Source organism: Sander lucioperca, chromosome 1, assembly GCF_008315115.2.
Source record: "Sander lucioperca isolate FBNREF2018 chromosome 1, SLUC_FBN_1.2, whole genome shotgun sequence".
NCBI lineage: Eukaryota > Metazoa > Chordata > Actinopteri > Perciformes > Percidae > Sander > Sander lucioperca.
The window spans coordinates 3,886,451-3,912,891 of NC_050173.1; positions in this window are offsets into that span (position 1 = coordinate 3,886,451).

Here is a 26,441-nt window from a genome sequence, read left to right on the forward strand (position 1 = left end):
TATTGATTGGACGGAACAGTAATGGAAAGGTAGGGAAGGCATTATTTGAATTCCTGCTTTTCACTTTATCCACACACACACACACTTCCACACAGGAAGCCGGTGTGTTTTATATATTACACCTATATAAAATGTTAATGGGATACATAATGGGGGAGAAAAAATCTGATTCCCAGTCAAGCTAAATAAATTAGTTCAAGGCATCCATGTTGGACTCAGGGAGCAAGAGTTTTCGCGTATGACTTATTCATCTTTTTCGGGGAATTTCATGTAGATGTAATTCATTATGATGAATAGTTTGAAATAAAAAGGCAGGATTTTCCAATTAGATTGTCCCAAGCTGCCCTTTTCATCATCCCTCATCTCTCATAATTACCATCTCTCTGCCTTTCCCTCCTTCTCTCTCTCTTGGTTTTTCATTTGCACCCCTTGTTCTTCTTTCTGCTTCTCTGTGGTTTCGTCTCAATCTATCTTTACCTTGTCTTTTCCTTTTCTTCTACAAACCCTTTTTCTCTTTCTCTAAGCCCAGCCCTCTTGCCCTACAGCCATCTTTTTCTCCCCCCTTTTCTCTTTCACTACTCCTATTTTACTTTCCCTTCACTTCACCCTTGGTCAATATTACTTGCTCCTGTGTTGTTGTTGTTGTTTTTTTTATCTGTGACTCCTTGTTTACTTCATTCAGTTTCTATCTTTCTGTCTTTTTTAAAGTCTCCCTTATGCCCCTATTTTCTCTCTACACACTTTCTGCCCTTTCACAACTTGGCCTATATGACACCGTCACATAGAGCCTGCAAATGCGTGTGTGTGTGCGTGTGTGAGCGTGCATGTGTGAGCGTGCGTGTGTGTGTGTGTGTGTGTGTGTGTGTGTGAGCGTGCGTGTGCGTGAGCGTGCGTGTGCGTGTGTCTAGGACCCAACATCAGTAAAGGCAACAGCCCTCGCTAGTCACTTATATAAATTAAAAACATTAATCAGATTTAGGCTAGAGTGTCAGATGTGGCATCGGGCCAGCAACTCCATTTTCTTCCCCAGCAAAGAAGAGAGGGCAAGGGAGGGATGGAAGGAGCGAGAGAAAAAGAGAAACACATTTCAAAGGGCAAGAGGAGAATTATGGCGTTTTTCCATTACATGGTACCTGCTCGACTTGCCTCGACTCTACTCGCCTTTTTTGGTTTTCCATTATGCAAAAAAGTCCCTGGTACCTGCTAAGAGGTACTTCTTTTAGTATCATCTCCGTCGAGGTTCCAAGCAAGCTGAGGCGATATCAAAAGGTGACGTGAAAACCTGCAGACTACTGATTGGTCGGAGAGAATCGTCACTAATCACTGCGTCATCATTGCTTGCAACAGACGGGGGTGTCCTGAACAAACCCGTCATTTATAAATAGTTTAGCCAGTGGTGTTTTTTTGCTGCCTCCAGCTTCTTTTGAAACTAAATTTGTCTTCTGGCTGTGGCAACAGCCACATGCCGAGAGTCAAAAACAACACACCTTCAACGTTCTGTGTGTGTGTTTGTCGCGTTAGGTCACGGCAGTTTCCTGCGGCGTCGCTATGAGGACCAGCCACGCTCGCCTCACGAATGAGGCGGTACTAAATCTGCAATTGAAAAAGGAGGGCGGGGCACCGCAGTCGAGGCTAGCCGAGCCGAGTAGAGCTGGTACTAGCAGTGGGTAAGCGCCATTAGAAGAGAGGAGTGAGGCCCTCTCCTACATCTTAATTCAGATGTTTGGACACAGATTCATAGTGCTAAAAAAAAGTAGGAGAATGCTCAGTGGTTAAAAGTGGATTAACTGACATCTCATTGGAAATATAAGAAAACATTCAACACAGTTTCAAGACCATATTACAGTAGTATATTGAATATTATTCAATGTTAAAATTTCAGAGTTTTGTGCATTGTACTGTACTGTATCATTGTCCTGTTCTCACTGCAGACTAGAGGTGTTGAAATTAATCAAATAATCGATAATCGGCCGGGCCATAATCGATTATTTCTGTTTACATATTCTGTTATGTTTTGCTCATTCAGGAAGTGCAATGTGCTCAGTGCTGTAGTTTTATGTATCCAATTTATTTAGTATTAGAGCACTGCAGAATGTTTAGTTTTTTAAGCTTGAAAAGCTATGAATTAAATATCCTATATGGCTTTAATAGAAAAATCCATTTGACGCATCGTGATGCATCGAGATATCGAATCGAATCGAAGACAAGATAATCGTAATCGAATCAGGAGATCAGTGAATATTCACACCTCTACTGCAGACATGCCTAGGGGTAAGTCCTTCAGTGGTTTATGGTCACCCTTAGTGTCGCAGTGATGAATTTGCTATTCTTTTAGTGTTAGTTAGCTGGTCTAAAGTAGGATGGCACAAAATGAAATATGTGCAAAATGAGAAGATTTATCCACTATTGAACATGACTGATTTTGTAAATCCAAACAATGTTCTTATTGTAGTGAGAAGACACACTTTTCGTTCTCTTTTTTTCTAATGAAATGCACTCCACATGTTGGGGAAACAATTCATTAAAACCTAGTTATAGTAAGAAGACAAAAAAAAATGGTGACGTTTATAGTGGAAGTTGCCTGGTGAGGATTTAAAAATGGGCTAATATGTTGAAAAAAAAGCTGTGCTATTATTCATTTTTGAAATTCAGCCAAAGAAAATATTACTGCTCATCAGGTTGTCATCTTGTAAAAACTAGTCATTTTTGTTAAATTACCAATCAACATAACATGAAAAGTGCAGCACGTGTTCCCACTGAATGAAACAGAAGTGCAGTGTTTGTGATTCTGACTCATGACACCCATCCCCTCTGTCTCACTCCATCTGCTTTTGTTGCTCCCTCTGTTATATTTCTCTGACAATTCATTTTAATGTATTTCCTGTCTTTTTTTTTCTTCAAATGCTCCAGTCATATTTCCTCAATCAACAGATTAAACAAAAAAAAGCTGAATGGTGTTCATCCACATGAATGCCTCTTTGTCTTCTCTCTAGAGTGTGTCTGGATGTCAATATCTCTTTTCATATAGTTTTTCTTTCTCTTCTCCCCTCACTCTACTCAGTTCTGTTTCACAAATATTGTAATGTCTTCCCTATATGAAGAGATGCGTGGATGAGGGAGGTTGCAGTGAGAGATATTCATTCACAGCCACACATCCACACACACACACACACACACACACACACACACACACACACACACAGGGGTTTTTATCAGCAGTTTCACAGAGATAATAAAAACAAGATAAAAGCAGTGATGGGTGGTAATGGAGCAACCGGACACACACACACACACACACACACAGAGTGAGAGAGTCCTTAAAATGCTTTCAGAACAAAGCTGCCTCAATAAATCACCATAATCCAGTTTGTTTTCATGCAACGACTTGAGTGTCACTTCATCAGGAAGAGGAATATGTCCTCGTCCACTTTAGTCCATTATTCATGTGTTTTACTGATGAAGAGCTTAGAGAGACCGAGAGAAAGGGGGAGAACAGACAAAAGATAGAAGGATGGCAGTTAGGAAAGAGAGTAAGGTGTGGTCGTCACACTAGTGTCCTAATCATAGAAATAAAATGGATAGAAAGGTAATTTCTATTCAAATCAACGTAGCACAATGGTCTGAGCACGGTCTAACGTATAAACTTCCGATAATAAGCCGACTTCCAGCAAGTCATGGAGCTGAGGTTTTGCAGTAACGGACAAACGAGCAGTGGAGTAGTAACGTTACAAGGCAGAGAGCCAGCCGCTAAATGAGTCAGATTAACTTCATGCTTCATCCACACAAAGCACATTGCTATCGCCACGAGTGACAGCTTTGTTCGGCTCGTTTTCTGTCAACGATGTGGCGAGGGGGTGACGTTAAGGCAGAGTTAGCAAGCTAACGTTAGCCAACTAACATCGACTGGCTGGCTTGCAGGTTCCGCCGTGCTTTTATGCTGCATTGGTTACAGAGAATGAGCTGAACGGTGGGCTGGGTCTAACCTTAGCGGTCCGCTGACCCACTGCCGCTGGGTCTAACTGTCTGTCCTCACTCCCTGCAACTCCAAGAAAGACTGTGCTCTCCCATATGCAGCCTGTTAGGGACTGAAACTTTGAAAATGAGACAAATTCACGGGAAGTAAAGAGAAAAAAAGAGAAAGAGGATAACTCTTCCGTCGAATCACTTAATTCCTCCTGTATCGATATTGTCTCTATTTAGTCCTCTTGTGACCACCTTGAACACAATATTATTAATTAATAAGTTGTCTCGTGCTGTGAAATGCAGTGATAGGATACTATTTAATTATTGGTATACTTTAGTCAATGACAATGATTATGAAATCCAGGGCTGTAGTCAAGACAACTTAAATGTGCCCTGTGGAGTTTTCTTGGAAATAAAGTTATGTTTAGAGTTAACACAACCCTTCACACATTCAAAAAAAGCATTTCAACCCTGACACACTCTCAACTTGGGTGAACTGCTAGCTTAAAGTGCTCATATTATTACATATAATTTTCAAAAAACGCCATGTCACCCTGTGTGTTGAGTTCTCTGTTTTAGCTACCGAGTGAGGCATCTCACTTTTCCATCTTTGTTGGGAGTCGCACATGCGCAGTAGCTAGGTAAGGACTACTAGCCAGTCAGAAGCAGAGTATGAGGGCGTGCCACGCTAGCAGCTAGACCAGCATTATAACGTGTGTTACAAAGTGACGCATGTTTGTCACGGAAGTAAAGGCTGGACTACAATAGAGTTGTTTGGAGCAGTTTGTGAACAATGTTTTCTCTGGAAGATGGCAAGTCCCTTTGGGGTGGACTTTGGGCTTTTTCACTTTATAAACCTATAACATGCACAGAAAAGATATTTAACACAATGAAGGAAAGGGAAAAAGCATAATATGAGCACTTTAACATTACCTTAATCTTGACTATTATTGCCACTGTTCATCACACCCCCAACCAGCACCGTCAGACACCGCCTACCAAGAGTCTGGGTCTGCCGAGGTTTCTTCCTGAAAGGGAGTTTTTCCTCGCCACTGTCGCAATAGCTACTGCTAATGCTTGCTCTTGAGGGAATTACTGTAATTGTAGGGGCTTTGTAATGAGTAGAGTGTGAATAGAGTGTCTCGAGATAACTCTTGTTATGATTTGATACTATAAATAAAATTGAATTGAATTGAATTTAGATGCAGCAGAAGCACTGGAGAGTAATAGTATGTGTCCATATACGAGTTGTTTTCACGGATGGTATCACCCCACTCCCCAGCATGACACGCTAGTGGGCTTGCCACCAGTTTCTCTTCAATGGCCACTGACAAGCAAAGAAAACAGTGTACACCCTCCTACAACCGTGACAGCTGCTTACACAGCAGCTGGACTGTTGCGATATCACAAGATCACGTGAGAATTGCGGTATCACAGAATCACACGAAAATCAGGCTTCATGTAATGTTTGTGCCCAAGCTGCTCGATGGTGTTTTAAGCCCCCAACGTCGACTTCAAGGCAGCGCTGCGACCGTCGACTTCAAGGCACCTAACCCTAACCTTAACCCGAACCATTGCCTAATCCTAGTGCCTTCCAGGCAGCGCTGCATGTAAGACGACGTTGGGGGCTTAAAACACCAAACACCGCCCAAGCCACCATGACTCGGACCAATCAGCATCTTGTGATGAGCTACTGGCAGCTACAGGCATGGTGTAGGGATGTGTGCCAACGCGGGGAGGTGACTTTTCATTCAAAGCAACAATGGCGCCTCAAAAAGAGGTTAGCGTAGATACTGCAATAGCATCAGTTAAATCAAAACTGGAAAGTATTTCTTCAATAACAGCAGAGCAAAGACAGGCTTCGGCAAGATTTTGATAGACAGCAAGTGATTGGATCAAACATCTAAGTATTTTTTTTTAAGTGCCAGCCCTTTTCCAAACAGTTTCCTAAGACGGCTTCTGAGATGATTCTGTGTAACCTCTGTGTATACCATCTGGCGCATCAGGTTACTAGCTTACAAGTAGCAGAGGTTGTACTTCTACGACTACACTTTTTGCTACTGCTATTCTCAGTTGCATGCTTGCAGTCTTTTATACCTCGTACTGTGACTGACACTCTATGACATTTATTTACATTTTAAAGTTTTAATTTGAACTTAATGTGAAAACTATTACTTCGTGGTGGTTTGAATGAACTAAATTTAATGAAAACCTTACATTTGGTGCAAAATAAATGCTGGTGTGGTTAGGCTTCAACTGAAATGTAATACAGAACTATATACATTTGTGCTTAAAGTTTCATCACAACCTCCCCCAGTTAAATTTAAGTGGAACTCTGTATTCCTCTGTTTCTCTCCAGTTACAATGGGAGTTCAGCTGTCCCCTTTTTTCTTTTCTTTGTCTGCTCTGTAGATGGTTGACTCTGCCAGTGTAAAATAAGTGTTGCCCTCCCACCGCAGTCCATCCATCACAGCCAGGCAAGTTGGCACTAAGCAGCTCCTCGTTTGACATTTACCTCGCCTTGACTTCTCATTTTTTCCTTCAAGTTGTTTGCTCTTTTTGGTGAGTCATGCTTTGTGTTTTTATGTATTTGCAACCACTGTTCTGTAAGAATGTGCAGTATATGTACACAGATCATCATTTTATGCAGATACACAGTATAGGTCTATACACACACACACACACACACACACACACACACACACACACACACACACACACACACAGACACAGACACACACAAATACATTATGTATACATAGTTCCATTAGTTTAAAGGGCAACTATTATATTGCATTTTCAGGATTATACTTGGATTTTGTGTTTGTACTATGTTTACATGATTTAATGTTAAAAAAAACAACACTTCAACACTTTATTTTTCTCATACTGCCCAATGGCTGCTGCCACCATATTCACCCTCTGTATGAGATTCTCTGTAGGAGTGCCTGTCTCTTTAAGCCCTCCTCCCAAAAAAGCCCAGTCTGCTCTGATTGGCCAGCATGCTTCCCGGAAACTCCGGAGCCTCCACTCCGTCTTTCACTAGTAGTCCAGTCATTTTATGAAAAAAGGTTGAACAAATTGCAACAGAAGCAAACTCAACTGATTTTGTATCCTCAATATGTCCTGAGTAAGGGAAAAAAAAGCCCCGAAGAATCCCATTAGGGGAAAGTTTCGAAAAATACCCAAATATAGCCTATTCATACGCCTAGTCATTCTTTTTCTCACGTGAATAGGGTAAAAATTGTAACCTTTAGATATCACCATGAAAATTACTGAGTTGATTACTTACATCAAGACAAACAAAAAATGTAATTCAAGTTTTTTGAAATTGTTTGTTAACATGGGCAAATGTTTCGGCCGATGACATAGACGGCCCTGCCGATTTTGACCAGCTCACCCGGAGACTGAAGGCAGGACACATTCAGAAACCCATATCTCACTCAAAACACCATGGATGGTTTTTTTATTTAAGTTTGTATGTGTGTGGAAGCACCAGAGACACAAAATAACACCCAAATCCCAGAAAGTGTTTTTTTTTCATAATATGGGCACTTTAATACATAGAAGCAGGAAAAAGTACTTTAAACCAGCCTTTATTAATTATTATTGCAGAGATGGGGTTTGGGGCTGGGTCTGTGGGACTGTTTCTGGGGGATGAGTCTGAGGGAAGAACAGGAGACAAGGGTTAGGAGAATGCAAAAGACAAAAGGTAGGTCCTGTTCCCCATCTCTGCAATAATAATGAATAAAGGCTGGTTTAAAGTACTTCTTCCTGCCTCTATGTATTAATGCTCATGGGTAGCCTAAACGGGTTCCATTCAGACCCTAACATTAAGTCTTTTACTGTTATATGTCAACAAGATTCAACAAGACATTTTCACCTGGCTATACCCAATGTTTAGATCTGTTGTGGTATTTATGCAAATTAGCACATACGTAATTAGATTATGCACCATTTGCCCATATTAACAAACAATTTAAAAAAACTTGAAATACATTTTTTGTTTGTAATCAACTCAGTAATTTTCATGGTGAAATCTAAAGGTTAACATTTTTACCCTATTTACGTGAGAAAAAGAATGAATAGGCCTATGAATAGGCTATACTTAGATCTTTTTCAAAACTTTCCCCTAATGGGATTCTTTGGGGCTTTTTTTTTCCTTACTCAGGACATATTGAGGATACAAAATCAGTTGAGTTTGCTTCTGTTGCAATTTGTTCAAGGTTGACCCCCATTTTGGCTTAAAATGACTGGACTATAGTTGAAACTGGAGCTACTGCAACAGAGTATACAAGCAGAGAAATGACTAGCTGCTTAATAGTTAGCAGTATGCTAATGTTAGATTGTTGTGGAACGAAGCAGCACTTTCTACCATCAGAAATCGCAAATAAAGGTTTTTAATCCAAATACTACATAAACAGAACATGTTTCAGGAGTAATGTGAAAATTTAACAACACTGGCAGCCAAGATGACATATTTTACTGCTGTTAGCATGTAGCTTCATGCGACAATGTCAGATTTAGTCACTTGTAACTCCTTACCTTTTCCGACAGTTGGACAGCGTACCTGTATAATAAGGGCTACGCACCAACTACGGTGAAGAACATGTTAAACAACGTAATGATGTTCTTCAAACACATTGAGAGCTCCTTCGAGAAGGCGAGTAAGCTGAAGAAAAAAGACTTCCTCACACTTCAGTACAAACTGAAGAGAATCGTGGCTGATGTCCAAAAAAAACTTGTCGTCCACCGGCAGAAAGTATTACGCCATAAGACAGGTACATGTTTTCAATTTCTTTCATTCTGGTATTGTTTACTTTCTGAAAATCAAATTGTATGTCCTATATATATATTTTGTCATCTAAATGCATGCATGTCAAACTGTTTTCGCAGACAATCAGGTTCGATTAATGCTGCCGATTTATTTTGGCCGATATTTGGCTGATATGTGCTTGTTTTTAAACCTCTATTTGAAAGATAAAATGTAACACTAATATACACAGAATTTCTCAACAAAAACATTTATTGAACACTTCACCAATCTACATGTATAGCCTACTTCAACTAAAAATGTATAATGTAAAAACATACTGTAGCCTATATTGTATAAATAATGTATGAAAAATATATTAAACGAAACAGGTAAGAAGAAAATAAACTGCCTATTAAACTTCTGAGAATACAAATCTGCTTCACAGAAAGTTATTAATTAATCTCAACACTATTTCCTCCTAACTCCTGTTGAATCACATCAGACTAGGGCTCTCTAAAGTCAATTCTTGTTCACCTTGTTTGTTAGATCATTGTTCATTTGTTGAAGTGTTTTATCTGTGTTTTGGGGATCCTACTGTTAACCTACATGTCCTGTTGATTTCCAGATTTCTGTCATTCAAACAACTCTTAGTTGTAATTTAAAACTCGTCCAGCCAATTTAATAAAATTAAGGGTTTTATTCGTGCTCGAGTCCATAGATGCAGTTAATGGATACAGGCAAGGAGGACTGAAGGCTCCGTTAGCAACGATTAGCTCCGTTAGCGGTTAGCTCCAGTTAGCTCCGTTATAGGAGTGGATGAGACTGCCAAGGACAGGGGTAATAACCAGACTCTGATAAATTATATTCGGGGAGCTTCCACAGCGGTGTGGCCGCGGTGTTTTATACGGTTTTATTAGTACAGTTAATCCCAAGGCAAGAACACCAGCAACATGCTACTACTAACGGTAGCGTCTGAGCCTGAAGTGACTGTGCGAGACACACTGCGCAAGAATTCACGAGGGGAGGGGCTGTAGGCAGCTGGTCTGGGCGCACTGTAAAAAATGTCGCCTATTCATGTTTTTAACACTAGGCTGCCCGCAGATGCGCCTGCTTATTAATCGGCTTGATATTGGCCGATGCCGATTATGTAAAAAAATGCAGCTGGTCTTTAGCCCAGCTGCAGGTCTTTCTAATCGGCCGGCCGATTAATTGGTCGACCTCTACTCCTGATGTTGAATAGCAGACAGAAAATGCATTAGAGATGACACAACTAACTTTTTGGATTAAAGGGTATGGACTTCTCTGGGGAAAAAATCTAAATGGAGCTCAGCGTAAATTCTGACAGGAAGACTTCTAAATTCAATCACATTTCTCTCTCTTTTAAAATTGAACAGCTGTTAGAGGCATTCACTTTTATCTAACCAATCAGAAGCGGCCTTGAATTTCATGAGCCAATCACAGCATGACATCCCTGTTTTAAACCTGTCTCTTTCTGCTACTCAATTGTCATTTCAGGCTAAGAGCACAACCCTCCTCCTCCCCTTGCTCCTCCGGTCTTCCTCGTGCACGGCTCCTGGTTCCTCCTCCGACAGGACTGCCATCGGCTCCTCGGTTCGGTTTTCGGGTTCCTCACACCACCATCAGTGTCTAGACTCCATCGGGGGATCAGCTTCTGGCTTTCTAATCCCCTAAATATATATATATCATTTCATAATGATGGAGTCTAATCTCCAAAGACTGTATGTCATATCATGCATTTCTACAATAAATCTTTGCATATCTGCAACAAAGTCTCTCCTGATTGAAATAGTTTCATATTTGTGTTAGTAACATTGTTTATTTTCTGTCCCCTGATTGCCAAGACATGGGATAACAATTTATAAAAGCCAAAGTCTACTTTATTATTGTTCTCTGTGAGATATTAATACATTTCTGTGAGATTCAATTTCCGTTAAAATTTTTATTTTGTCTTTATAATCATATAACAATTTTTACATTTATGTGATATCCCTGCAGCATGCATATTCTGATAACCCAGGCTGTCCTGGAAAGAATGATTTATATAACTTGATTGTGCACAACAGGGTTGAGGTTATACAAGCATTATTGCACAAGTAAACCAGGCAAACCAAAGATTGGAAAGAAATGGCTTAGATCTTGGCACAATATAACACAATGCCCCCTGGCTGATTTCTATCCAAGGCTTTGCAGAAATTCATAAAGCCATTCAAACCCATGGTCACAGACAATGAAAATGAAGTTTTAAAATCTGACCTAAGTCTAATAAGTACATTCTATTTAGCCAATAAATGTCAAGTTTTGACCATGTCAAGAGTTGCCAAGTGACAGGGTAAGGCAGCACAAAAGACCAGCATGGCAATCTAAGAGACCTTTTCACCTTTTAAATATTCATTTATGTATGCAAATGTCACTTTCCAAAAGATATACCCCAAATAAGAGGTTATTGTCAAACACCATTTACAGCCATGCAAACTACAGGCCTCCAGAAGCCACTCAAAACTCTAAACCCACGAGTCCTTTTCACTATTTTGCGGTTTTAGACCGACCAATTTACTGGTCTAGGGTAAATTGGTCTGTCTGAAATATGAACTATAAAACAATGGAGTTAACATTAATAGAAAAATAGGCTGAAATCAAACTATATACAATCTAGCATTGTCTCCCAGAATTAACAGTAAACAGGTGATTAACATTTGAAAGTTCCATAAACTAAATTATGTATGGTCTGTCTGTGGTGCGTGGTAGCTGTGTTTCTCCTTCTTTTCCTTTGGGTATAAATCTCTACCACAGCCGGACTCACTTGAACTGTTGGCTTGTTGGTTTGTGTCCAACAACCATAGCAATGCACAGCTGACCGTAAGCCGTAAAGGGTCCGTAAACTGTTGCAAACTGTGGTAAAAACCCTGATTGAGTCGCATATTCTGAATGTACTGTATACATGTCCAAAGAATGCCTCTAAAACCTGAATAATACCGGCATATCCCACGTCTTAATCAGAAAATGCTAAATTTGGTAATAAGCTGTTTACATAACCTGTATCAAATTCGTAATATTGTCATATTCGGAATAATAGTGGAATATTAGTGTGTTCTGTCCGATCAGATATGTTTTTTGGGTAACACTTAACTTGAAGGTATCGACATAATTGTGTCAGGACACTGTCATAACTATGACATGACACTGTCATGAACGTGTCATAAACGTTGTAAACAAGTCATAAACGTTTATGACTTATGTCATTAAGTGTCATTCGGTTTTTGTCATGACAAGTTGACATTGTTTGGGTTGTCTTGATTATGACAACTTGACATTAATCAAAGTGACATTACCAGAAGTTGTCTTGGTCATGACAAGTTGACATTAAATTTGTTTGGAATGCCTTTGTAATGACAAGTTGACATTAACCAGGATGACATTACCAGAAGATGTATTTGTCATGACAACTTGACATTAAATTTCTGTGTAAGTTTCTGTGTGTTCTATGTACATTTATGAAATAGCTTGTAGTAGTATTATGTAGTTGATATCAGTGTGAATTTGGACCAGAATCAGAAGAAAACTAGATTGTTAAGAGCCAGAGAATTGAACGTCAATAAAGAGACTAGGAAACCAGGATAAAGTTTGAGAAGTGTATTAATATACACATAAATATGGCATACATACAGATAAAACACAGGTATGAAAAATAACAACTAAAATATTAAAGTGCGCACATAAAAGAAACCCTTTTCAGTTCTATAAGCTCAATTGTTCTTTGATGACAAGAGTTCAGAGATGTTCAACGTTGGGTCCCATATGAGTTTGGTTTCTGTTTGTCCTACCACCATGAAGAAGGAATCCAGGGTAATCCGTCTAAGTTCATAGTCTTGATCCTGTAGCTCACCACCCAGCCAACTGAACTGGGAATCTCTAAACCCTAGAAATCTCTGGGATCTGAGGAGTCGATGTGATTCAATATTTAAAGTGCCCATATTATGAAAAAATCACTTTTTCTGGGATTTGGGGTGTTCTTTTGTGTCTCCGGTGCTTCCACACACATACAAACTTTGAAAAAAATCCATCCATGCTGTTTAGAGTGAGATACGGTTTCTGAATGTGTCCTGCCTTCAGTCTCTGGGTGAGCTGTTCAAAATCGGCACGCCTTGTGACGTCACAAGCTGAAACGAGCAGGCTAACCGCAACCATTAGCTCGTAGCGTTAGCATGCTAATGCTAGCATGCTAACGCTAGCATGCTACCTCGTTCTCAATAGCAAAGCACTGCTACAACACACACAAGTTCACCATAATCTACAAAAGAACTACTTACATGTGCGCCCTCATTTAGAAGTCTCCCAGCTAATCCTGCCTTGTAACTGACCGAAGTGGTAGAAACAGCCTTTCTTTTACTGTCTATGGAGCTAGCTAGCTGACATGATCTACATCTGAGCTACTGGGCATGTGCAGTGCAATCAAAGATAGTACAGAAGAAGAAGAAGAAAAGAGGTCTGACTCTGTAGCTAAAACAGAGACCAGCTGAAAAGAGGATCTGCAGCAGTGAGAGAGAGCACTGCAGTACAACAAAAATATGGTGTTTTTTGAAAATTAAACCATGTAAACCTATTCTGGTACAACCTTAAAATACAATTATGAACCTGAAAATGAGCATAATATGGCTGCTTTAAGGGGGTAAGCAAGCATCTGGCAAGCGTAGCTCCTATGGCGCCATTTTGATGCTAACAAGCACCCGTAGTTAGCATTCCATTGACTGCCATTCATTTTGAGGTCATTTACAGCTACCAGAAGACTTATAACTTTCAGACAGTTTGCTCATGTCACATCTACATCTTCAAGCTTAGTTGGAGGCTGCGCAATAATGCTCAGCCCTCACTGGAAAAGTGCTTCTAATATCCTTCAGTGGTCTCCATCCAGAGCAACAGGATCAGTTGGTCCATTTCTTTAACTGACCATGTCCAATATCCCTCTGTGGACTCGACCTCCCCTGCGTAGCGTTTCTCAAATCTCCACCAACAACCTGACCTATAGATAAGGCCAAATCATTTCTCTCAATTACTATTCAGTAATAAAATCAATTTCTTAGGCTATGATGAAAATAGAATGAGGTAATATTTCAGTTAACCCATATTGAAATATCTAAATCTCTATTCAGTTGTACAACCGTTATTACATTTCTTCTCTTAGGTATCAAAAGTATATAAATCCCTTTCAGGTATCAAAAGTACATTTATATTAATAGGCAACCTTTATACAAAAAATACATTTCTAATTCAAGTTTCATGGAACCTTCGTAATATTAACACTCTCCTAAATAAAATTGCATAAATTGCATGTAAACATCTCTCAAATTGTATTATTTTCCCATAACTTAAAGCGTAACTCTCGCCAAAATGCAACCTAGGGTCTTTTTGTGAATGTTCCAGAGTCAAACTTTCGTTTAAAAGCATATTTAGGACGGAAGCGCCACTTTTAAGATTTACCGTATTTTTGTTTTTCGGTCAAATGGCCTTTTGAATGGGAGAGCTAGGGGCACTTTTATGCTAGCCTCAAAATAGCTATTTTTAAAACACTAAGAAGGCTCGACACAACATGAAACTTTGCTCGAAGTATCACCAGGGGCTCTACACCTTAACGAAAGCATTGACAACATTGTTTGTGTACCCATAGTTTACTATAAAAGGTTTTGAACAACTAATCATAGGTCTTGTTTCCGGCTGCAGCCATTTTATCAGTCAAAAACTGTCGATTTCCCAATGCAATGTAACAGGGAGGAGAGTAAAGATTGAAAGCTCCTAAAGCTTAGTTCCATATAAATGTACGGATTATTCGTTGTTTTGTCGTTAGTGAAAAACAATATTGACCTCTAGTTGAAAAAGGAGCCTCATATGGAGTCCGTTCATTCGCATTTGGATTTCGATTTGTTTTGACTGCCGAGGTGGTAGCGGCCGGAAACAACAAGAGCAACGGTGAGTTGTTCAAAACCTTAACACTGTACTGTTCCTCTTTTTTCTCTTTTATTCCTTATTTTTACCTGCTTCTTTTCTGTCTCTTTTTCTGACTCATTTTCTTTTATCTTTTCAGTCAACAACATAAACCACACAAGAGTAGCTAAGTTACAAATGTTGAGAGCCAAAAAAAAGCACACTCATGCTAACGCTAAATCATATCAGCAGTACAGTAAAAATATAAACTTTTTAGAGCGAAAGATCGTCGCCCGAGCCTCGCCCGAGCCTCGCCCGAGCATCGCCCGAGCGTTCTTACTACTTTCCCTCATCAAAGTCACTTTCATCTACTAATTAGGAATGTAAATGTCCGTGTACATATACAAAAATTCATACATAGATTGTTTGATGGGCATAAATCAATTATACTTACATTTTGGGCGATGATCGCAAATGGAAAGTACTGCGAAAAGACCGGAAAGTGCGCCACGTCGGAAGTATCCGGATTTGGCCAATAGCAGCCAGAGTGGTGTCCGAACGTGGACACATGACGCTAATGCTAAGGAATGACTCACTATTTTAACGGAATTCACTGCCTTTAACTCCGTGACGACAGTGGATTCAGGCACAGCTCTCTTTTGTTCTATTTACAACAAAGCATAGCCAGTATTAGATAGTATTTAGTATGTAGAATTGACTTAATTCACTAAATATCGTTCTTTTTCTCTTACCGAGTGAATAACAGCAGCCTCCTACGTTCCGATGCAAGCGCCAAAAGGGAAGTGAGGAGACTTAAATCTAGCAATTTAATGGACCAAAGTTCACCCATTGGCTTATTTACAAGCCCATCAAAGCTAACAAAAAAATAAGTGAAAGTTAAATAATTTTCCACTATTTTCTTATTAAAATAAAATAATATATGGGGTGTCATTATTAAGCCTGGGCTATAAGACATGTCTTAAGAAGTGCCAGATCGCACACCAAAAGCCCAGGCTTAATAATGACACCCCTATATTATTTTATTTTATATCTGTGTATATTAATACACTTCTCAAACTTTATCCTGGTTTCCTAGTCTCTTTATTGACGTTCAATTCTCTGGCTCTTAACAGTCTAGTTTTCTTCTGATTCTGGTCCAAATTCACACTGATATCAACTACATAACAGTACTACAAGCTATTTCATAAATGTACATTCTTACTCCATCGTAACAAGGGTTACACTTATCCTTCATGATATCTTAATGACAAATCAAAATGGTACCACTTTACTTGAGGTCAAAGAATGTATTCGTTACACTGTCATAATGGTGTCATGACAGCCAGTTTTGTGAAATATCCTGCCATACATCTATCTGACCAAGTGCTAGAATTGGTCTCTAACCTTGCACATCTAATTATAATGATCATTATGTCAACATGTCATGAATGTATGGCGGCGAGCTGAGTGAACGTGCATTAACCTGCTCTGCTACCCTGTTGGATTAATCCTTCTTAAATATTGTATTTGAGCTGGTGAAATACCTCCATTTCGATAGATAAGCTTTAGGGTAATGCCGCTGTCACAGAAAAAAGTCAGTCAAGGGCGAAATAAAAGTCTTCAAGCTAAATTGTCGGACTTTACGATGTCTAGCACTAGCAAGAAATCCTTAGCTAACTTCGAAGCCATGGACTCCATGCTAGCTCAACTGGGATAAATCGTCAGATAGAAGCAATGATACGGCGGCAGGAGAGTCCGGTCCTTGGGCGGATACCATTCTGACTGCTATTAACGACATGAAAACGGAGTTTTCCACCAGGTTTGATGGCATATTGTCTGCTATTGAAATAGTCAGGAAAGATATCACTGACTGTGCAGAGCGTGTCATGGAGGCAGAAACAAGGATTTCGATAACTGAAGATAACGGCGCCTCGCTCCAAACAAAAGTACAAGTCCTAGACAACTAAAATAAGGACTTGGAGGGAAAACTATTGGTTTATTTTTATTTTAGAGAATTGGCTACCGGACGCACTGGAACTACCGCTGGGGCGCACAAAACTAATGGTAGAGAGGGCTCACAGAATCGGGCCAGGAGCACACAACAACCCTTCACCCCAAACGCTGATAATGAAGTTTTTGAACTTCAGGGATAAAGAATTGGTGACGAGAGCAGCCAAGACAAAAAGAAAAGTACGATACAAGAACCAGACAGTGAGGTTTTACCAAGACGTGGCGGCAGGTGTTCACAAGAAGCAGAAGCAGTTTGACGACGTGAGATGGCAGCTCCGTTCAATGGGTCTCCGATATGGCATCATCCCCCCTGCCCGACTGCTAGTGACTTATAAAGAACGGCCTCACATCTTTAACGACTATGTCGAGGCGGAGGACTTCATAAAACGGATCAGGTCAGAAGAGGGACTGGACTGAATTATTAGGAAACGACCTGGAGTGTCGTGGTTGACAAAGTGGAAGGTAACTGCTGATGAGAAAAATAAAATTTGCAAGATTGAGCCGAGCTGGCACAAACTACAATGTCAAATATACACTTAAGAAACTTAACTTAAGAAAGTCAAACAAGTCATGAACAGGATAAAATCAATGCAGTCTAATATTGTGTTTCTTCAGGAAACACACCTGATGTACAATGAGGATCTGAAAATTAGGAGGAGGTGGAGAGGCAAGGTCTTTTCTGCATCATTTAACTCTCAAGCTAAAGGTGTTACTACTTTTGTGCATGAGTCAATACCACTCCAGGTGAATAAGGTTATCAAAGACAAATTTGGACGATATCTTATCATTCAAAGAAATTTATTAATAGAGCAATTTATCTTGGCGAACATCTATGCACCAAATATAGATGACCCCAACTTTTTTCAAAACGTATTCCTTATTTTGTCCACTCTTCCTGGTAAATGTGTGGTGGCGGCCGACTTTAACTGTGCATTAGATCTGGCGAAGGATAGGATCTCTGGAGCCGTAGAGTCTCACATTTGTAGTAGGGTAATTATACATCACTTCATGAAAGGATTGAACTTAATAGATATCTGGAGGGAAGAAAAACCTGATGATTTAAAGTTTTCGTGTCACTCGTGTACACAAGTCGTATTCAAGAATTTACTTTTTTTATATCTGCAGAGTTAAGGTACAAAGTCAAGGAATGCTCTTATGATGCTCTCCTAATTTCAGACCATGCTCCCAACTCATTGGTACATCAGGACTCAAAGCTAGTGAAGGACACTGAGATTTGGCGTTGCAAACAAAAATGGCTGGCCGACCCCGGCTTTGTCTCTCTTTGTCTAGATGAACAAATCAGTTTCTATTTTGAAACTAATACAACAGAAACTTCGGCAAGCATGAGATGGGAGGCCTAATAATAAACATCACAAGCTCTAAAGCAAAATTGACTTTTCAAAAGGCAAAAAACTTAGAGACGAAAATAACGGAAATAGAAAATGAGTATTATCGAACAAGGTCAACAGAATCTCACCAAAATCTATTGCTGCTTAGAGCACAATACAACAAATTATCTGCATCAAAAGTGATGGCCAGTCTGTTGCGACTTAAGCAGTCCTTCTATGATCAGGGTGAAAAACCTGGGGAAATTCTTGCATGGCGTCTCAAGCAGCTACAGAGCGAAAGAGCTATCACCTCACTGCAGAGCAATCAAGGAGAAACCATTGTAGTTCAACAGAAATAAATGAAACCTTCAGGAAATTTTATGTGGGTCTTTATAGTTCGGAAATGATTAATGACAATTCGGAACTACAAGTATTTTTAGATAGTATAAATATACCCAAGATACCAGAAAACCTTAGGACTAATTTGGAGAAAGATATTACAGTGGAGGAATTGTCTGCTGCAATTGATAGCATTCAAGCAGGAAAAACTCCTGGGCCTGATGGCCTCCCAATTGAAATCTATAAAAAAATTAAAAAATAAATTGCTCAACCCAATTTTAGAAATGTTTACAGAGTCCCTCCAAAATGGTACCTTGCCATAGTCTCTAAGGAGGAGCATTAATTACTCTGCTCCCGAAGGCAGATAAACCAAATAATAAATGTGAAAACTGGAGACCTATCAGTCTGCTAAATGCAGATTTGAAAATACTTTGTAAGATTTTAGCAAAAAGAATCGAAGAAATAATAACTAAGATAATTGGGAAGGATCAGAATGGGTTTATTCGTGGCAGACAAGGCTTCCACAATGTCAGAAGGATTTTGAATATTCTTTACCATCAAAAGGGGGCCCCAGACACTGCTTTACTGTCACTCGATGCTGAAAAAGCGTTTGACAAAGTGGAATGGTCTTATTTGTTTGAGATTCTGGCACGCTTTGGTTTGGGGGAGAATTTTTGTAATTGGATAAGATTACTCTATAAGGAACCATATGCACAAATTTTGACTAACAGTAATAGCTCAAAAACTATAAAAATAAATCGAGGGTGTAGACAAGGGGACCCGCTGTCTCCATTGTTGTTCATTATGGCAATCGAACCTTTGGCAATTGCAGTGAGGTCACATGATAGCATTTCTGGAATAACCATAGGACAGACGGAACACCATTTAGCTTTATATGCAGATGACATAATTGTTTTTCTCAAAAATACCAACAAATCCATCCCGGCCCTTAAGGAAGTTTGGTAAGATTTCAGGGTATAAGATTAATAAGTCTAAGTAGACAGGGAAAATCCAACTAATGTAGTTGCACAATTTCAGGTCGTCAGTTGCTTCTCTTATTTAGGCATTCAAATTGTTCCATTGCTTAACAATATCATAGAAACTAACTATAGACCAGTTATGCAAGAGATCTCAAATTATTTAGCTAGATGGGCTGCTTTACCAATGTCGTTGGAAAATGTGGAAAATTAACACTCAAAATGAATATACTTCCTAAACTGTTTTTATGTATGTATGTATGTATGTATGTATGTATGTATGTATGTATTTATTTCAAAATGTACCTCTGCCACCACCAAGCAATTTATTTTCTCAGTTGAAGACACTTTTCATAAAGTTTCTGTGGAACAATAGGCGCCCCAGGCTGCGCCTATCATTGTTGTACTTGCCTTATGATAGAGGAGGGCTTAAATGCCCAAACCCACTATGGTACTACTGGGCGGCGCAACTGAGAACACTGATGTATTACTACTCTGAGGAGAATGTGCCACTGTGGAGAGAAATGGAAGGTGATACACTGAAGCTGCCTTTTCCCATTCACCTGTACTCAGCTAATTTTAAGAAACTCAAAAATAACACCAAGAATCCTATGGCTAAAAATATGATTAGTGTGTGGCAACAGGTTAAGAAATATCTCAAAGTAGTTGACTCGCTCTCATTATTTAGTCCTATATGAGGAAATGATCTCTTCCCCCCAGAATGAGGTGAGGGGGAGGGGGTTTCAAATTTGGGCTGAACAGGGGTTACAAAAAATACGAGATCTTTATAGTCCTGACTCATCTGATGTCTTTTGATGAAATTGTTGTCAAGCACGACATAGCTCGCAGCCAGTTCTTTTGATAGTTACAACTGAGAGATTTTATTAGAACTCAACAAAATCAGTCCTTGTCCATTCCTAGCCTATCATCACTCAAAGAAATGATGGTGATAGACTGCCAGGGAAGGGTCTTGATTTCCAAGATATATAATGAACTGGTTGGTGAATCTTCAGAAACGTCAGTAAATAAGCTTGAGTCCTGGAGAGAGGACTTACAGGAGAATATCTCCATTGAGGAGTGGGAGAGGGCGTGTACCAAAGCACAATTACAAACAGTGAACCCACGTTTAAAATGTCTGCAGTACAACTGGTTAATGCGTTCTTAAATGACTCCAGTTAAACTTAACAAATTCAATAATGCCATACCGGATGTTTGCATAAAATGTGACAAGGAAAAGGGCACGATTTTCCATTGTTTGTGGCAGTGTTCTCAAATAAAGAAATTCTGGGAAGAAGTGAAACAGTGTGTTGAGGAAATATTAGAGATAAATTTACATTTAGAACCAAAAATGGTTCTATTGGGTATCTACCCAGCTAACTGTAACATAAGAGAGACGCATCGATTATTTTTAGATATAGGTCTGTTGTTGGCTAAAAGAGTCATTGCAATTGCTTGGAAAGAGGTGGATAGACCAAGGATAAGTAAATGGCTTTCAGAATTAACGGCAACTCTGCCCTTAGAAAAGATCACGTATGCAATCAGGGGTAAGCAACCAATTTTTGATAACGTCTGGGGCCCTTTTAGAGATTTCCTTGCAAATAAAGACTTGTCTCGTTTGGTGGAAACACCTAGGGATGACCCATAAGTAGCCCTCTGCAGTTCATTTGGGAAAAATGTTTGTCTGGTTTTGAATGACCATTATCTAATTTATGTGTAGTGCACACTTGAGAGTATGAGCAGTGCACGGTTGGTTTTGTACTTATTCCACCTTCTTATTTACTTATGTAGTATTTGTATTATTATATACAGTTGCTTTTTTCTTTAGTTATTTATATTTATTTATTTGTGTTGTTTGGTTGTTATGTCTTGGTCAGTGTTTGATGGACATGGGTTCCGCAAGGTTTGGGGCAGGAGTTTTGAGTCTCAGTGGTTATATGTAAATGTTATTATGTCTGGAAATAAATAAAGATATTGTGGAAAAAAAAACAAAAAAACATGTCATGAATACAAAAAGAGTTGGATTTTCTGTTTATGTGAAGTTGTCATGACAAAGACATCCTCTGGGAATGTCATCCTGTTTAATGTCAAGTTGTCATTACAAAGACATCTCAAACAAATTTAATGTCAACTTGTCATGACCAAGACAACTTCTGGTAATGTCACTTTGATTAATGTCAAGTTGTCATAATCAAGACAACCCAAACAATGTCAACTTCTCATGACAAAAACCGAATGACACTTAATGACAGAAGTCATAAACGTTTATGACTTGTTTATAACGTTTATGACATAGTTATGTTTACACATAGTTATGACAGTGTCATGTCATGATTATGTCGATACTAGAGTTGAGCCGGATACTCGGCTGAAACGAGAATCCGGTACGGATAAAGCACTTTTGCCGAGTACGAGTATTATACGAGTAATACGAGTCAATATCTGTGCTCGGGTTGAATAAAAATCTTCATTGGGTAGTTGACTGTGTCTGCGTTCTGTGATAGGCTAGTCTTCACAGCGCCCCTCCCCTACACACATACAGATGTATTGTGTTGCTGTGTCCCGCACTGCTCACTCACACAGAACAGCTCTCTCTCTCTCTCTGTGTCTCTCCCTCAGTCACTCAGGTTCGCGGGTCTTTTACGTTTAGGGTTTTTCCAGCTTCAGGTTTGTTTTTTACTTTGGTTTGTAGTACTTTCTTATTAACCAGTAGAGTTCTGGTAAACGTGGGGTTTGTTCAGACGTGGAGCTTGGTAGAATGCGACTCGCGTTGCGTCTCTGCCTGTCGGAGATTTTTTTTCTTTTTTAAACCGTCAGCTGGCTCTAAACAGAACTGAAAAACAGCGTCGGACTATTTGCTCCATAGAACACAGTCCCCCCCGCCCCCCTCTCTCTCTTTCTCTCTCTCTGTTACTCACTCACACTCACACACACACACACATACCTGGTGTGGAAAAATAAATAAATAAAAAAGAACCAAAAAAAAATAAAAAATCACACTGATCATAAAAAAATTAAAAGTTAAAAAAAGAAAGTTATGTTAAGTATGAAAACTCTTGTTCATTACATTTTACGTCATAATTGCAACCGCATGTGTTGTATTCATTAGTGGGAATGCTGTTCAGCAGCATTCCAACTATTGTTATCCTGTTCTTTATTTTTCTTATTAGTGGGAATGCTGTTCAGCAGCATTCCAACTATTGTTATTCTGTTCTTTATTATTAGTGGGAATGCTGTTCAACAGCATTCCAACTATTGTTATTCTGTTCTTTATTAGTGGGAATGCTGTTCAGCAGCATTCCAACTATTGTTATTCTGTTCTTTATTAGTGGGAATGCTGTTCAGCAGCATTCCAACTATTGTTATCCTGTTCTTTATTAGTGGGAATGCTGTTCAGCAGCATTCCAACTATTGTTGTTCCTGTCGGCCATTTTGTTTATTATTTTTTTTTTTATTCCCTCTTCCGTACGTTTTTTGGCTCTCTGTAACTTCAGCATACGTTCAGCTATTAAAACCATTCAACTTTTAAAATGTTCAGCTCTTTCAGCTAATGATGGGACTTCTTCAACTTTTTTTCTACTATTTATACTTTTTAAAATATTAAGCTTGTTATGACTTTTTTTTAACATTGAAGTCAATGAGAGCATGCTTCAAATCCTTAAAATCTTCTTCCGCTCCCAAAATTTTCAGCTCCTTCATACTTTCACCTACAGATGCCAAACAAACTTTAAAATGTTCACAAAATATTCAGTTATCCGGCTCTATCTTTTCAGTTTGATATGTATTACAGTTTTTGTGAAAAAGTTGTTTAAGTTTAGTGATCATTTCAGGATTTTTCTGCGTTTCTAGTGAGTGTGTATTGCGTCTCCTAGAGTGGATGATGTCATCGCCAGAGCACAGAACGTTCAAAAAAATATCTTTGTCCCCTCTCTATAAATTGCTCTCACGCCCACAATATCTACTTGTCATACACAATTTATACATCAAAACGTAGGTATTTTTGTCTAGTTTCAGGCAATGTGCTCAGTTTTGCGATATGCCTTATACTTTTGGCTCGATGAGCTTCCAAATGACAAGAGTTCCACATCTCTGTCCATCCACTGCCCTGTTTAACATTCTTCACATTTCTGAGCGAAACGCAGAGCGAACCACTTTTTTAAATCGCTGATATGCCCACATTTTTAAGTTTATCAACATAAATTTTACATGAATACGTTCACAAAGGTCTTGTGGTGGTCACGATTACATCATTTCACCGATAGCCCTTATCATTTTAGCAGTCTGAGGCTTTATTTGAGAGCTTGCTCTGTGTCTTTGAATAGCTCCAGTGGGGCACAGCTGACAGTTTCAGCAGGTGACACGGTCGTTAACCTGATTAAAGATCAAAGAGATCTCATCACAGACTTCAAAGGGTGTTTATCAACATGGTCACAGGTCATTGGTAGCCATGACAACCCTTTCACAGACAGTCAACTTGAATACTACAGGCAGTAATATGAACATTAGTCTATATCTTGTGCGTTCCACTTCTGTCTGACTGTCTCTGTCTCTCTTTTTTTTTATTTTATTCCCTCTTCCGTACGTTTTTTGGCTCTCTGTAACTTCTGCACACGTTGAGCTATTAAAACCATTCAACTTTTAAAATGTTCAGCTCTTTCAGCTAATGACGGGACTTCTTCAACTTTTTTTCTATTATTTATACTTTTTAAAATATTAAGCTTTTTAACACTTTTTTTAAACATTGAAGTCAATGAGATCATGCTTCAAATCCTTCAAATTTTTTCCGCTCCCAACATTTTCAGCCCCTCCATACTTTCACCTACAGTTCTAAATAAAGAACCTACTGTTCTCTCACACTGTCTCTCACTCATTAGCATTAGCTGGTGTGGTGATCAATGATCAAAGACAGGCTTTATAAGTGCTAAAGGAACATTTTCAACTATACAGATGATAGTGTAGTGGATATTGTGTATGTCTTTGGTGTGGGAGATCAAGGTTTGAATCCAGCTGTGATACATCAGTCAATATGTCCCTGATTGAGATGTTATTTCACTTTTTTTCAATTATTCTCACTTCTTCAACTTATTCTTACGGACTTAAGCTATTCAAACAGTTTAGCTTTAGCAATTCAGCTATTCATGTTTTATTTTGGCTCTCCTCTCTTTCTCTCCTCTCTTCTCTCCTTCTCTCTGTCCTCTCTTTCCTTTTGTTCAGCCCCATTCTTTTTACCTAATATATTTCACATCTCATATCAGCTAGATTGATGCTTTTTCGTTCTATGCAGTGTCTGATAATAATACAAAGTATTTCTTCTTTCAGCCGTTTTAGGTAATTCATTTCAACTTTCATCTTTGACAGTATTACAGTTCAGCTTCAAGCTTTTCTAACAATGTATTTTAGCTCTTCACTTGGGTAATGCAGTTTAGCTTCCAACTCTAACAATTTTCCTGGTTTTTTTAGCGTGTAGTGCATTTAAGCTTTAAGATTTTTCGTACTATTTGTTTCATATTTCTGCATTTGTGAGTGATTATCAGTTAGAAGATATACTCAGACCTCACAATGTTCTACGTCTTTTGTCATTATTCAACTTTTGAAGCCAACAGTTCAGTTTAGCATAAGCTTTTAACTTTTTAATGAAATTCATACGTATTAAAACGATTTCCACTTTTTCAACTATTCTCACTACTTCAACTTCTTCTTACTGATTTAAACTATTCAACCAGTTTAGCTTTAGCAATTCAGCTATTCAGCATTCCCACGCATTTTCCGCAGGAAATGCATTTTCTAGTTTATTCTTATATCTTAATCTTCTTATTCCGTACGTTTTTTGGCTCTCTGTAACTTCTGCATACGTTCAGCTATTAAAACCATTCAACTTTTAAAATGTTCAGCTCTTTCAGCTAATGATGGGACTTCTTCAACTTTTTTTCTACTATTTATACTTTTTAAAATATTCAGCTTTTTATGACTTTTTTTAACATTGAAGTCAATGAGAGCATGCTTCAAATCCTTAAAATCTTCTTCCGCTCCCAAAATTTTCAGCTCCTTCATACTTTCACCTACAGACGCCAAACAAACTTTAAAATGTTCACAAAATATTCAGTTATCCGGCTCTATCTTTTCAGTTTGATATCTTTTACAGTTAGTGATCATTTCAGGATTTTTCTGCGTTTCTAGTGAGTGTGTATTGCGTCTGTCAGAGTGGATGATGTCATCGTTAGAGTGCAGCAGTTTAGGAAAAATATCTTTGTCCCCTCTCTATAAATTGCTCTCACGGCCACAATATCTACTTGTCATACACAATTTATACATCAAAACGTAGGTATTTTTGTCTAGTTTCAGCCAATGTGCTCAGTTTTGCGATACGCCTTATACTTTTGGCTCGATGAGCTTCCAAATGACAAGAGTTCCACATCTCTGTTCATCCACTGCCCTGTTTAACATTCTTCACATTTCTGAGCGAAACGCAGAGCGAACCACTTTTTTAAATCGCTGATATGCCCACATTTTTAAGTTTACCAACATACATTTTACATGAATACGTTCACAAAGGTCTTGTGTCTCTAACGGTGAAGTCGGTGTTTCGATAGCATGTACTGTTGTGGATTTATTAAGGCTTGTTTGAAGACTTGTTTGAAGGGTTCTCTCACACTGTCACTCAACATTAGCAGGTGCAGTTTAACAGCAGGTGACACGGTCGTTAACTGATTAAAGGATGTTTATCAACACTCGTCACCATGACAACACTTTCACAGACAGCAGCAGCAGTCTTTCAGCCTTTTCAGACATTTCTGCATTTGTGAGTCATTATCAGTTAGAAAATATACTCAGACCTCACAATGTTTTACATCTTTTCCAATCCTTACAATGTCCCCTTTTTCAAAAAATCTGTCTCTGAATAGCTGCAGCGTGCTACAGGTGACATATTAACAGCAGGTGTGGTATTGACAGATCAAAGAAAGGCTTTATTAGAGCTGAAGGGACTCTAGTCAGCTATACTGATGGTAGCATAGTGGATATGTTGCACATCTTTGGTGTGGGAGACATGGGTTCAAATCCCACTGTGGTACACCTGTCAATGTGTTGCTGACCAAGACGTTATTTCCCTTTTTCAGCTATTCTCACTACTTCAAC